Here is a 16,054-nt window from a genome sequence, read left to right as displayed (position 1 = left end):
TAAGCACCGCAATGATCTTTAATACGTGAAAAGAACTCAATAAAAATCGATACGAACCGATGTAAAAATAATATTCGTAACTTGATTTTGTAATTCTTAATGGTATGACAAGATTTTAAAATAAATATGTAACAGACTTGAAAATAATTCGTAATTACGAAAATACGACCCTTATCTGGAGCTCTGCATGGGTATGCTTTGTAGTAATGTGTAGTACATCAGGAAAATACTTGAAGGTATTCTGTATATGTAATATATATTTAATATCAAAATAATAGAAGTCCTTAATTCTATAGTCGTATAACTGGTCGACATATATAATGTTATAGAAAAAGGTCTTATTGTTTGAAGTTATGTCTTTATTGTTCCATAAAATAGTTTTACTGTTGGTTTGGGTTTATAGATTATGAGTAACATTACTCAATGCGGATAGAACATTAGATAGAAACATGTTTTTGTTAGCAACTTCATGTATAATATTTTTGCTCATGTTACATTCAAAAAGTTAGGAATCACCATATTATTTTAGAATTTTCTGGTAGAATAGTTAACGTGGGATCCTCCTGCTATGTATGTATGAATCCATGTATATGTGTGTAATACTTTATGTAAATAAAAGTTGAGAGTACTTTAATAAATGTTTAAGTCTTTTAACAAAAACCTTGTATTTCTTGCAGGATAATGCTATTAAGCTCTTAAACCCTTTGATATCAGTCTGTTCCAGTAAAAAGAAATAGATAAAACATTTATAAAAAAATGAAATTGGAAGTACATATACAAGAATCTTTTGTCTGATGTTCAATTTGAACAAACAGTATTTCATGTTTGCAGCCTACATATTATTTCTAACATAACCTGAATTTCCATTAATGCGTTGTCCAAAATTTTAAAGGCTCTGTGTACCCATATTGAATACAATGCTACCAGTTTGTAGCCTAAATTTAGTACAATGCTGTCCGTATGTAGCCCATATTGAGTAAAAGGGCTACCCGTCTGTAGCCCATATTGAGTAAAAGGAATGCCCATGTTGGACCTATATGGGTCCCATGTGGGCACCTATATGGGCCCCATGTGGGCTGCCAACATGGGACCCAGATGGGTAGTGCAACCGGGCTCCATATGGGCCCCATCTGGGCTGCCCCATATTCTTTAATGGGGCAGCCCAGATGGGACCCATGTGGAGCCCGGTTGCACTTCCCATCTGGGTCCCATGTTGGCAGCCCACATGGGGCCCATATAGGTGCCCACATGGGACCCATATGGGTCCCATATAGATTGTTTGCTGGGTATGTAATAACAAGAGATGTGTTTGTCAGTAACACAATGCCCCCTATAGCACCGTTTTTGAAATAAAATTTCAATATAAACAAGAAATGTGTTTGTCAAAAACACAATGCCCCCTAATGCGCTGCTGCTTTTTTTTACCTTTGACCTTGAAGGACGACCTTGACCTTTCACCACTCAAAATGTGCAGCTCCATGAGATACACATGCATGACAAATATCAAGTTGCTATGTTCAATATTTCAAAAGTTATTGCAAAACTTTACAGTAAGGTTAAAGTTTTGGGACAGAATGACGGAATAACAAACAGACAGACAGGCCAAAAACAATATGCCCCCGATCATTCAAGCCGGGGGCATAAAAATTTGGCAGGTATAGAAATTATCTCCCTTTTAAAGCTTATTACTTCTCTTGGATTGTATTTTTTTTACTTTTGACCTTTAAGGATGACCTTGACCTTTCACCACTTAAAATGTGAAGCTACATGAGACAGGGTTTTTTTTGGCCCGATTTTATAGCCGAAATTCGGCTATGTTCCCAATCACAAAAAGTATACTTTTTTCCCAAAATGTGGCAAAAAATTCCCAATTTCCAAAAAAAAAAAAAAAAAAAAAAATTTTTTTTTTTTTTTTTTTTTTTTTTTTAGAAAGAAGTCTAATGTGTATTTTATCTCAATTTCAATTCAATTACATCTAACAAATTATTATATGATTTTGTTCTTTTAATTTGAATGATTATAAAGAGTTATATCAAATTTAATATTTCCCTAATCAGTGGACTTTTCATGTGGATAAAAGGCTAATGAATTTATTTTCCCAATTTCATGAAAATGCCGATAAAATTCCCAATTCCAAAGCCATGGGCTATCTTCCCAAAAAGTGGAAAAAAAAACATGTGAGATACACATGCATGCCAAATATCAAGTTGCTATCTTTAATGTTGCAAAAGTTATGGCCAATGTTAAAGGTTTAGGATGGACTGACGGACGGATGGACAGTTCAAATGCTATATGCCACCCTACCGGGGGGGGGGCATAAAAACTTGTAATGCTGTAGGATGAATCCACCATTATTCTTACCTGTACATCCATCTGATCTGTCCTCATAGAGTCTGCAGACCAGTTTGCCACTCAATGAGTACTTGAACAGTGCAGTAGCAGAGCTGATAAACAGCTCACCCTGGTGGTGGGAGATACCTAAACATTGGTGTTGTAACGCAAGCTTCCTGCCAGGATCAAGCTGGCTGTGGGTGACTGTGATAAACTGGACCTCATGTGTGTTACAAGCATTGATATTCACAGCCACTGCAACCTTACTGGGTGTGAGCAGACACATGCACTGTGGATAGTCCGCCAAATCACAGTGACTCACCACCTGGTACTGCTGGTTCAGCAGCTTGACTTTATAATTTTCACTGTCTGTAACCAGAACCTGTCCATTTGGGAGAACACAACAGCCAGTGATCAAACAACTGCCTGAATCACTTGGTATTTTCACATTGTGCTCAGAATACCCCAGGACATTAAACGCCTTGCCTGATTTTCCCAGCAAATTCAATGCCTGCTGCAGTATATGCTTACATTTTACGCTGGCTATAAGGCAGAGGTCCTTATTATCTCCAATTTTCTGAACAAATTCATGGAATTGTGACAAGTCTTTTTGAAAACCGGTGCATTTTTTAATAGAACTTGTAACTGACCCTTTTATGCTTATAACTTCATCTTTCATCTCATTTAGTTCCTTCACAGTAATATTATCAAATTCATTCAAGATAGAAAGAACACTCCTACACATTTCTTCTTTTAAATATTGCTCATTTTTGCCTGATGTACTCACACAACTATTACCACATTCATCTATGGTAGTTTTTATATTAGTGGTTGTATTTATATTAGCAAGCATTTGTTTTTCAATGAATTCTGTATGTTCTTTGTATGTTCTCTGCAATGACTGAACACTGAGCTCATGACTGATCTGTAGGCGTTTGATTTCTCCCAGCACAGTTTCCAGCTCCACTAGCAGGCCCTGTAGGTCTGTGGGCTGCGTGTTGGTCAGCCCGGAAATCGGGGTCACTTGACTGCACTGGCTGAAATAAACAATCAATACCGGTACATACGAAGGAAAAGTCAGTTCTATTATCATGGGGGAAAGTAAAAACAATTGAAAATACTAAAAAAAAATATTTGTGGGCCAGGGGGCCGCAGGGCCCCGGTTGGTCTAGGGCAAAGCCCTGGTCTGGGTCCAGCTCCTGAAAGATAGCAAATTGATTTGCAAATAGGAAGCTATCCTGAAGTATAAGATCAACATATGTTGACAGTAATTATTGCAGCTTACTTAACATGCATACAATGGAAATAAACAATGGATATGTTTGTACATGTACAATAACGTTATTAAGTCATTTAATCTAGAATTATATTAACTTGTTTATTAAGCATACACTTTTTAACTTAAAGAATTAATTACTATAAATGTTTAATTATAAACACTAAAAATTGAAAATCTGTCCATCTTGCGTTTTTCTGATGATTTCCATTTTCACAGAGCAGCTTCAGAGCTTTCTTTCCGTTAGACTTGTAATTGATCGTTTTCCCACAAAAAGTACAGTACGCAACGCCACACAGCCTTTCTCTTTAAGTCAATCTTTCCATTTAATTTCCTTAGAATCACATTCACACACCCATTTTCATCTCCATTTGTTTTTCACTTGCTTTTCAAGATCTTGTGTGTTATATCCTACGGGTAAGAACTTCATTGTAAATTTTAACTTTGAAGGCTAGCAGAAGAGACAAAATAGCCGACGATGACAACCACTTTTTTAAAAATAATATTACTTTTCGGCAGTTATCATTAAAGTTCGTTACAAAACCAACTTCTTGTAGAAATCCGCAGAAGACCTTTGTACTTGGAACTGATATTTACGAAAGCACTGACAGGTCGAATAGTGACCAGAGGGATAGAAAGATTCACTAGACTATAGCAAATGAAAGAGCAATACGCCCAGGGAGATATATATAGACTAATGGAGAAGCAATGGCCGCTTCGAACCCATAATTAGATATGGGTTAACAGAACAGTGGGAAACCAATTTATAACGTCTGAAATTGATCGTATTTTGTTTATTTTGTTTGTCGGCATTGCTGGACACATGGCCTACCCACACCCCCCCCCTCAAACAAAATCTCATGATTCACGAGAACGACCTCTGAGAAGCCAAAAAATACGGAATTACGTAATAATTCGGAACACTTTCACCCATGTATTATGTAATGGTTCAAATAAGTATACAGTGTCAAATAAAAACAAGCATGGTAAATAAATGAACGCTTTGTGTTTCTTAGGCTTAATATGGGTATTATAGGGGTATATAGATTTGCACTTTTCCATGCATCCACGTGACTTTTCTGTATGTTACTTAGCACATATTCCTGCAATGTTACAAGTACAGTAACCAGGCATGTGAGCTTGCGCAACTCTATATTTTGGTTCTGTTTTTTTTCCATTATAATTGTAGTTATGTCTCCTTTTTATAAAAAAAAGGACATTTTAAAATATTTGTCCGTGTAAAATATACAGTTTTGCTACTAGAGGATCGACACCTTACATAATATTTATCATCTTGTAATTTTGCCCACCTGCATATTTTGGTAATTCTTTTTTCAACATACCCAGAGTTATGACCCCTGTTTAGCAAAGAAATCACATTTAACATTGTGTTGTGAGTAACTCAAAGAGTACAGCTGATAGTCGGATGAAATATTCTGAAAGTATTACCCACCATGTGAAATTATGCACCTTGATATTTTTGTAATTTTTTTTCCATAAGAAGAGTTATGTCCCTTTATCCAAACAATCATATTTTTTTCAATTGTGAGAAGTGTAATTCAAACAAGAGATGTGTTTGTCCGAAACACAATGCCCGCTACTGTTCCGCTTTGATTTTTAAAAATCATTTGGCAGGTTCAGATAATTATCTCCCTTTAAAGCTTATTACTTCCCTTGGTCTTGTTTTTTTTACTTTTGACCTTGAAGGATGACCTCGACCTTTCACCACTCAAAATGTGCAGCTCCATGTGATACACATGCATGCCAAATATCAATTTGCTATCTGAAGCGACATAGAAGTTATGAGCATTTTTCAAAACCTAAACGCTAAGTGTGACGGACAGACAGACAGAGGTACGGACGGAGGGATGGAAAGTCCGATCACTAAATGCCTCCTTCAGGGGCATAAAAAGATTGTTGATATAGGTATACGGTCAGGTAAACTCGTGCAAGGCCGAGGCACTACCATTGCGAACGGCTTTGAATCAGTCATCCGTGAATTACTCAGTGTCACTATCAGTCGATAATTTCAGGGATTTTGGGTCAGTTTGTTGGCTATGTTATATAGTTTGTATCTTCCATGATCAAAACAAGGCCAACTAGTTACTTAGGAGACTAATGATTTGCAGACATATACTAAGGTTGATATGTTTGGTTAAGAGGCAATGAAGATTTTATCTATAAGTGCGCATGGCGGCTTTTGCCTTTGAAACGGGCAAAGTGGCGCTTCAAAAAGGCGGCATGGCAAAGCGCCACGCAATAAGGGCCAGGGAAAAACACTAAGTTTTTATTTTAACAATCCTACAGAGTCACCCTACAATGTGCCATACTACTTACGTTGTATGAACTGCTTGCCCTAATTTGAAGCATGACCACCAACCCATGCGAAAGACAAAAATAATCTTACGGGACATGAGGTCCAACAACTTTTAAAATTCACCGGACCTTACAAGGTTTTCCCGGACCTTATTCTTCTCTAACCAAACAATAGAAAATACCTTCTATAGTTTATTTTTATGATAATTACGTTCACAATTTTCAACAATATTGAATACAATAAATAATAACTAAACAAAGCTGTTCTATAAAACAAGGGCTGTTTGTAAAACATGCATGCCCCCCATATGGGCTGTCAGTTGTAGTGGCAGCCATTGTGTGCATACGTTTTTTGTCCATTTGATCTAGTGAAGTTTCATGATCCTAGACCTAATTATTCTTGGTTATCATCAGGAAACCATTTGACTGTTTCGAGTCACTGTGACCTTGACCTTTGACCTAGTGACCTGAAAATTAATAGGGGTCATCTGCCAGTCATGATCAATGTACCTATGAAGTTTCATGATCCTAGGCGTAAGCATTCTTGAGTTATCATCCAAAAACCATTTTACTGTTTTGAGTCACTGTGACCTTGACCTTTGACCTAGTGACCTGAAAATAAATAGGGGTCTTCTGCTAGTCATTATCAATGTACCTATTTAGTTTCATGATCCTAGGCGTAAGCATTCTTGAGTTATCATCCGGAAACCATTTTACTGTTTTGAGTCGCTGTGACCTTGACCTTTGACCTAGTGACCTAAAAATTAATAGGGGTCATCTGCCAGTCATGATCAAAGTTCCTATGAAGTTTCATGACCCAAGGCATAAGCATTTGTGAGTTGCATGCATCATCCGGAAACCATTTTACTATTTCGAGTCACTGTGACCTTGACCTTTGACCTAGTGACCTTAAAATCAATAGGGGTCATCTGCTAGTCATGATCAATGTTCCTATGAAGTTTCATGATCCTAGGCGTAAGCATTCATGAGTTATCATCCGGAAACCATTTTACTTTTTCGAGTCACTGTGACCTTGACCTTTGACCTAGTAACCTGAAAATCAATAGGGTCTACTGCCAGTCATGATCAATATACCTATGACGTTTCATGATCCTAGGCCTAAGTACTCTTGAGTTATCATCCGGAAACCATTTTACTATTTTGAGTCACTGTGACCTTGACCTTTGACCTAGTGACCTGAAAATCAATAGGGGTCATCTGCCAGTCATGATCAATGTACCTATGAAGTTTCATGATCCTAGGCCTAAGCGTTCTTGAGTTATCATCTGGAAACCATCTGGTAGACGGACCGACCATCATGTGCAAAACAATATACCCCCTCTTCCTCAAAGGGGGCATAAAAATGGGGTAAAACATTCAATTAAAATTGCTGAAAGCTTTTAGAGTTGTTTTTTTTAACATTTCAAGTTATTTAATCGTTGAAACAGCCGCTTCTACTGCTCATTTTTACATACAATCTTGACAAGGAACAAGCAACGGTCATGTGGTTTACCGCATGGGCTTCCGCAGGAATGATCCTAGGGAGGGGTCAAGGGGGGGTCTCCTTTGCCGCTGGAGGCGTAAAAACTTTGAGAATAAGGCCAGATCATGGTGCATTATAAAAAATATCTGGAAGGTTACAGGCCAGGATTTGGAATTGATAAATTGACTGTATTGGAGTGGGTTATACCTTTTTTTTTCTCTCCTTTGATCATATAAACTTTTCTCATACAGAATCAAAATACAGTTTCTGACGTGCGTGATACCATAGGAACTGTGAGAACAATCATTAAGTATTTCAGAGAGAGCCCTAAGAGAAGAACGCTAGTTCCGAACACACCATTGTAAAGCGAAACAAGGTGGACTGCAAAGTAAACAAAATGTGTTTGTGAAACACTATGTCCCAATATATTTGACCTTTGACCTTGAAGGATGACCTTGACCTCTCACCACTCAAAATATGCAGCTCCATGAGATACACATGCATGCCAAATATGAAGTTGCTATCTTCAATATTGCAAAAGTTATGGCAAATGTTTAAGTTTGACGCAAACAAACAAACAAACACACAAACAAAGCAACAAACCAACAGACAGGGCAAAAAACAAAGCAACAAACCAACAGACAGGGCAAAAACAATATGTCCCACACTACGTATACACGCATACGAACATTCACTAACCATTTCAGCGAAATACGTCATCAGTTAGAATATTTAGCGCAAAACGAAAAGAATACGAAATGACGATAGACCGCACATCAGCTATGGACGGCAAGTGATACGGAGGCATTTGTGATAAGGCAGGGTTTTTTATTTACTAAGAAAGTGACGCCGATATTCGGCATCTTCTACCAGAATTTTTTCCTCTCAAAATACAATTTCCCCTCATAAATATCATTTTTCCCCAAAATATAATATTTTTCCCTTAAGGAAATGTTTTTTTCCTTTAGGCAGTCGACACTTATCCAATTTGTACCATGTACAACGATCTCTCTCTTCCGACAAACACACAAATCTGGGAACCCCAGTGATTCTAAATAAAGCTCTTAAATTACGTCATGGAAACCGTGCAACTAATCAAATCACTAGACTATTTTACTGGATTCTGGTCTTGACCTTTGATCTATATAGTGACCTGAAAATCTATAGGGGTCATTTATATTTATATTTAAAATATGCCTAATGTTAAAACTTAAAAAAAAATCCCCTGAAGTGCTGATGCTATTTAAAAAAGTTCGTCCTCATTCCAGCCCTAATGATTCATAAAGAATATCTCAAAATCTTATATTTAAAAAATGCCTAATGTTAAAACTTTAATAAAAATCCCCTGAAGTGGTGATACTTTTTTGCAACATAATAACAAGTGGACCTCTGACATGATTGCTGTAATTTGAGCTCTGGGATCATTCAGTTACAAAGCATATTTAAACAATGGATCATATCTGGTTAAACTGACTGAATTAAATAGCCATAATTAAATAACAAAAGCACTACCAACACTAATGTCTACTATAATACTGGTCTTTGATTTATCTTTAGCCTCTTTGACTCTTTCTGTTGAAAACAATTTAAGCAGTGACACATACGCCTTTATAAATGTTATATTGTTCTATGATAATATATAAAGATTCAAAAGGTTTGAACAGAATCATTAGACATCAGTGGGCACAAGAAGATTTTAGGCTCCACAAAATCTCACCTCTTTGAATCAAAGTTTGTTAATTGAGTGAATGATCTCATCAGAAAAAAATGAGAAAATCCAAAATGTTTATAGGGGCAAATAAAAAGTATTTCCCCATGAAAATGCATATTCTTTGTTTTCAAAAAGGTTTGTATCTAAAAAATAATGTTTTATTTTCTATTTTACATACATGCCTTTAGTGGGATTCAAACTAATGCCTACACAAAACCTACGTCTATGAAATTTTAACTTCACTTTAAGTCCTCTTATTAATAGTGTGCATGTGTATCGTGGAACTTAATGTACATTTCATTACCATATTTTTCAGGTTATATGTCACACCGGAACGTAAGATGCATCCCCTATTTTTTTACCTTTTTCAAATTGTGTCCACATATAAGACGCATCGGGGTATACCACGTACATACTCCAAGATGAAATAATCCCAAATATGCATTCAAAATGTTCATCCATAAAATTTGCATTCTTTCTTAATGCTCAATTTTAGATCGAAGATGCCTAGTCAAAGTGATACCCGTCATTCGTGACCTCACATTTTTCATCACTTTATTTATTTTCTCCATCACACACCGTGTTTCCACACAATAAGTCAGTAGACGTGCTAAGCGTTTTTTCATAACACCCAACACGAAATCCAATTTTGTGCGGATATTGTCTTTATATAATCAATATACAGTAAAATAACTGTTTAAATAATTACTCAATGAAAAGACCGTAACAATAAAGATAGCGCGTGTTTGATTTGAAATTAAATTAGAGGAAATGTCAAATTATTCGCTATCTGATTCGCGGTATAATTGTTTAAAAAAATACCATAGAAACTTTTAACCAAAATCAAAAGAACTCAATGTTCTTTGCGCTTCAAAGTTTGTATCCAAAAATCAATACACGCACGCTTTCCATGCGTCGGGACAAAGGAATCAACAGGAAATATACATGTGACTGCATATTGGAAGTAAGCATTTGAAAACGTCGTATCAGCATAAAAAATCGGAAGTGTATTTCGGATTACAAATTATTATTTTCATTTGGGAATTTAACAAAACATTATATTTGTTTTATATTTGTAATGAATTTAAAATTAATGTGTTAAAACGCTTAAAGTGTTGATTTTTTTTTTTTTTATAAAATTACGCATGAAAAACACAATTTCAAGGAGGATTATAACCGATGGCTATCATCAGTCTCTAACGTAACTTGCCATGATTTTATTGCCGAATAGTACACTGATTTTATTGTGGGGTAGTACACTGATTTTATTGTGGGGTAGTACACTGATTTTATTGAGGGGTAGTACACTGATTTTATTGCGGGGTAGTACACTGATTTTATTGTGGGGTAGTACACTGATTTTATTGTGGGGTAGTACACTGTAGGGACTGCTTAATGTGGTATGTAAAACAACGCCATATAACTGCAATAAACCCCTGAAAATATTGATTGATAGTGACATGGGTTATTAACACATCTGATTAAAAAAAATTAATTCTGTTTATCTTGTTTTTATTTTTGTCTATAAATAAGAAGCTTCCGTAAATAAGTTGCATGTCTTTTTTGTCTGTAAAAAAAGTGGCGTGTTATATACCCCGAAAAATACAGTATATATTATAACTATACTTCCAATTGTCCCATGCATACTAAAAGTCTCTGTGGCGACATTTTCTTATTTAGGTATCCAAATGTTTTAATGAGTGTTTATAAAATGGAGACATTATACAAACAAATGTGCCAAGCAACCATTTAATCCATTTTTGTTTAAAGTTAATATTATTTTTCAAAATACAATAAGGTATCAACCATCATTCTGCCCCTTTAATTATGCATATCTAAAAATAAGATCATTATGATTTGGACAATGCAGAAGCCTATTCAAGTGTTTTACTCACTCAAATTGTCTTTGTTCATGACTGATTATTTTTATATACCAGTTTGATAACTGCATGTTGTTAATAAACTTTGTAGTGCCTGGCATATAAGATGAAACAGAGATAACAAATTGTTTGATATGGCGCACCAAAGGGGTCGAAACTTTAACTTCTGCTCGAGCAGAAAAAAATGCTGCTCGAGCAGCATTTAATGCTGCTCGAGCAGCATATTGCTGCTCGAGCAGCAATTTACTGGTCGAGCAGCATTTAAATGCTGCTCGAGCAGCAAAATCCCTGCTCGAGCAGCAATATGCTGCTCGAGAAGCATTTATTTTTAGAATAAGCCATTGAACCCGTCAGCCAATCAAATTTAAGCTTTCAAACAAACGACATAAGCTATCTCTACGGAAACGAAATAGACCGGTGTAGCGTGAATATTGTTTGATCGTGAGATCTGTCACATAAATCGGAAATCTGACGATTTTCAAAGTACCCCGTGAGATTTCTCCGATCAGTCGCCGTGAAAAATGTCAGATTGATGAAAAATAATATTTAACGCAATGTTGTTTCAATTCAACTTAATTTCGCGTTTTAACAGCTTGCAGTTATTTTCGGACATCTTTTTTTCGGACGTTGAACCTAAACACGTTGTTCACAACAAAGATATCAAAACAGTAGTTCTAACACCATGCAAACATTTGAATTTTAAAACGATTTTCGTTTTAAATGTTATATATATCGATGATGTACATGCATTACGTTGTAAAGAAATATGGTAATGCCTAATTTACAGTCATGAGTGTTTCCGTGTTTTAATACAAAGATATAACATTGATTTAAGAAAATATTTTCAGATTATATATATATATTCCAGAAATGTATAATCCCAATCAGTGTTTTTATCATTATTTTAGCTAATTCACATGTACACTCAATTCAGGAAAACTATTGTATTATATTTCACACAATCATAATTACCACTATCATCATTTATTTATTTGTCAATAAGCTTGATTGGTAATTGTCGGTTTGGCTCGGGTAATGCTTTAAAGTACCCCGTGTACTCTTAAGTATACTTTAATGTACCCCCGGTACGCTAAATATACTTAAACGTACCGTCGGTGTGTCTGTCAGTGCAGTCACTCACAAACTTTTCAGGGCTTTATCTCAGAAACTCAATATAAGTTTTCAACATGAAACTTTATGGGTGTATAAATATAGCTGAAGAGAGGTGCCATGCACAAGAACCATAACCCATCGCTTTCTGAAATAAGAGTTATTGCACTTTGTTGTTTTTGTATGATGTAACTAGTGCTATATCTCAGATACTATACAAGATTTTAACATGAAACTTCATGGGTGTATAATTATCAATGCACAAGAACCATAACCGTATACTTTCTTACATAACGGTTATTACCCTTTCTTGTTATTGTTTTTTTTATGATGTAACTTTTCAGGGCTATATCTCATTTATAGAACCATGCATAAGAACCATAACCCTTCACTTTCTTAAATAAGAGTTATTGCCCTTTGTTGTTTTTGTATGATGTAACTTTTCAGGGCTATATCCCAGAAACTATTAATACAAGATTTCAACATGAAATTTCATGGGTGTATAATTGTCAATGAGAATAAGTGACATGAACAGTCTGACGTTGCTTTTCAGGACTATATCACAGATACTATACACAATTTTAAGATGAAATTAACTGGATGTTAAGATATCATAAGGAGAGGTGTCATGCACAAAATCTATAACCCTACACTGTCTTAAATAAGAGTTATTGCCAATTGTTGTTGTTTTTTTATGCTGTAACTTTTAAATAAGTGGGATAAGGGTACAACCCTTCAAATAAACTTTTCTGTTAGTTCTGCACCCATCAATAATCAAAATTTATTTGGCGGGGGATATTAATTTAACGAATTTGCTTATTATTAGTCTAAACTTTGAAATGGACTTAATATTTTAAGTAGCATTGAGAATATAAGACACAACAGACTCATCAGTCATCAGTATTATGTTAGCATATCTTTAGTCGATTACTGAACTAGGGCAAATATAGTTGAAGTTTATCAGGTGGTCTAAAAGTCCTCACCGCCTAGCAGATAAGTCTACAAAGTACTTTAAAACCGGTTCATGAACATGAAATGATAAGTCATTTCCGCCATCGCGATTATTTATTTTAAGTCAATATGTTTTTGGAATCTTAAGGCACTCATTGAAAAATACATCACTACATAAATAAATATCTAGGTCAATTGTGATTCTGTCAAGAAATGATTATCATATCAATTATTATCTCCAGAGTTATTCTTTTTTTCTTGCACTTATCATAATCTAACCATCTGCATTATTTTTGCCAAACAGGTGGTTTTGCAATCTGAGCCACAATCATCAATTTTTTTGTGTGGATATAAAGATTTTATAAAATTTATGATTTTAGGACCTTAAGTTTCATTGTGCTGTACTTGTTTAGGAGATGTGTAATACCAACTGGCTACTTCTGTTTTCAGAACTAAAAGGCACAGAAGGATTTTATTAATATTTTGTTGAGTTCTCAGATTAATCAAGCCCAAAGCACTTCCTGCTACAAAAACATATTTTCGAGCAACAACACATATTGATAATATACTCTTGGTTTATTAAGACATCAACAATAAGCAACATGTATGCATGAGCACATGATATAGTAAATATGATTTATATATAAATTAAGAAATGTTTCAGTTGAGAAATGCATTTCTCATTGAATCACATGTTATTAAAACCATCATTTTGAATAGAAATTACACATGCAGTAACAACCAGCTGCAAACAAATTGTTTCTTACATGATTACTTATGCATGTCCAGGATAGGAAATTACACACATATTAGGAATGAAATATCCATGTGCAGGTATCAACAGTTGTCTTTGATTTAATCTATCTTGAATAATGCATACTTTTTAACATGAAAATCTCATTTTCCACAAAACACTAAATTAAAAGTAACAGGAAGGTGGTAAAAAATTCATTATTTCAGTTACAAAGCAATGAATTGAAAACTATCCGTACATTCAAGTTATCTGTATAAAACAATTGGCATCAACTTAAAATCAGTATCAATACATGTATCACCTTAAATCCGCAGATGTTGAGTAAGATTGCCTTTTTAAACAAAAAATTATAATTGCCCTAAAATGAGTGATTTAACAATATACAAAGAACTATCATGAACCATTTTCAACATTTACTTTGTTGTTCTAAAATTTAAATATATATGCAATTTCAAACTATTTATGCAGGTAAACCATGTACACACAAAATTTTAGTACTCATCTTTAACCTTTTTTTTATCCCCATGTTTTTTTAAAAGCGTGGGGATATTGTGTTTAGCTCCGCCGTCTGTCTATCTGTCCGTCCTGGACACTATTATCTCCTACACTATTAGCACTAGAACCTTGAAACTTACACACATGGTAGCTATGAGCATATATACGACGGTGACAGCGACGGAATTTTGATCTGACCCCTTGGCCAAAAGTTATTGGGGTCAGGGTGGGGCCGGGTCAGTGATTTTTCTGCGACCCCGATTCGAAAAAGGCTCATAACTACTGTGTCCCTTCAGATATTGCTTTCATATTTGGTATGCATGTGTATCTAGACACCACCTATCCATTCGCATACAATTTTTTACCCTTGACCTTCAACTTTGGGTCAGTTTTAAGGTTTCAAAATCTGTGACCGCGATTCGAAAAAGGCTCATAACTACTGTGTCCCTTCAGATATTGCTTTCATATTTGGTATGTATGTATATCTAGACAACACCTATCCATGCGCACACATTTTTTTTACCCCTATGACCTTGAACTTGGGGTCAGTTTTCAGGTTTCGAAATCTGCGACCGCGATTTAGAAAAAGGCTCATAACTACTGTGTCCCTTCAGATATTGCTTTTATATTTGGTATGCATGTGTATCTGGACAACACCTTTCCATGCGCATGAAAATTTTTATCCCTGTGACCTTGACTTTGAACTTTGGGCCAGTTTTAAGGTTTTGAAATCTGTGACCGCGATTCGAAAAAGGCTCATAACTACTGTGTCCCTTCAGATATTGCTGTCATATTTGGTATGTATGTGTATCTAGACAACATCTTTTCATGCGCATACAATTTTGTACATGCTACCTTGACCTTGAACTTGAGGTCAGCGTTCAGGTTTCTGAATCTGCGACCGCGATTCGAAAAAGGCTCATAACTACTGTGTCCCTTCAGATATTGGTATAATATTTGCTATGCATGTGTATCTGAACAACACCTTACCATGCGCATACAATTTTTGACCCCTGTGACCTTGACCTTGAACTTTAGGCCAGCGTTTAGGTTTCGAAATCTGCAAACACGATTCGAAAAAGGCTCATACCTACTGTGTACCTTCAGATATTGCTTTCATATTTAGTATGCATGTGTATCTGGACAAGACCTTTCCATGCGCATTAAAAAGTTTTGACCCCTGTGACCTTGACCTTGAACTTAAGGTCCGCGTTTAAATTTCGAAATCTATTAAGTGGTTATCTACCCAATCAAAAGAAGTGCAAGCATTTTCATCGGACAAAGGAATTATTCAACAATGAAGCTTGTGTATTGAAAACATATATAGAGTTACACAGTAGTGGCGCAGAGATGTATTTAGTAGTCAATTATTTGTGTTTATTCATCTGTGAAATGGTTTAGCTCATCCATCTAATGTTTATACAAGGGATTATAAAATATTGGTGCGCAAGGGACACCTGTATTTTAGAGAAGAGATAGAATGCAGTCAAGCATAAAAAGCATGAGAAACTCATGGAATAGCGCCTCAAGAATCTATAAAAGGGCTGAAACTTTCAATTTGTTCAATCACACTTTTAGACTCATTATGAAAATCTTTCAAAATGTTCAAGTGTGAAAAATGTGACAAACAATTTAAAACAAAAAGGACTCTTGAACAGGCACATCAATGACAGACATGAAATTTAACAGTTTCATTATTGTGTACAAGATTGCGATATAAAATTTCTGAGACGCTACTATTTAGTCA

General features: G+C 35.4%; 1 protein-coding gene and 1 long non-coding RNA gene across 3 annotated transcripts in view; one reads left to right on the top strand and one right to left on the bottom strand.

Moving 5' to 3' along the window:
- The window catches only part of LOC127841132 (uncharacterized), a 322,925-nt gene that overhangs the window by 35,721 nt on the left and 271,150 nt on the right, over positions 1-16,054 (bottom strand). The window lies entirely within an intron of this gene.
- Positions 14,611-15,208, top strand: LOC127841265 (uncharacterized). Its single transcript, XR_008030833.1, has 2 exons — positions 14,611-14,703; positions 15,030-15,208. It is a non-coding gene; the product is annotated as an uncharacterized LOC127841265 (long non-coding RNA).

The sequence above is a fragment of the Dreissena polymorpha genome, chromosome 1 (assembly GCF_020536995.1).
Source record: "Dreissena polymorpha isolate Duluth1 chromosome 1, UMN_Dpol_1.0, whole genome shotgun sequence".
NCBI lineage: Eukaryota > Metazoa > Mollusca > Bivalvia > Myida > Dreissenidae > Dreissena > Dreissena polymorpha.
The sequence above is the reverse complement of the archived record's forward strand: the minus strand, read 5'-3'. Positions and strand labels throughout refer to the sequence as shown.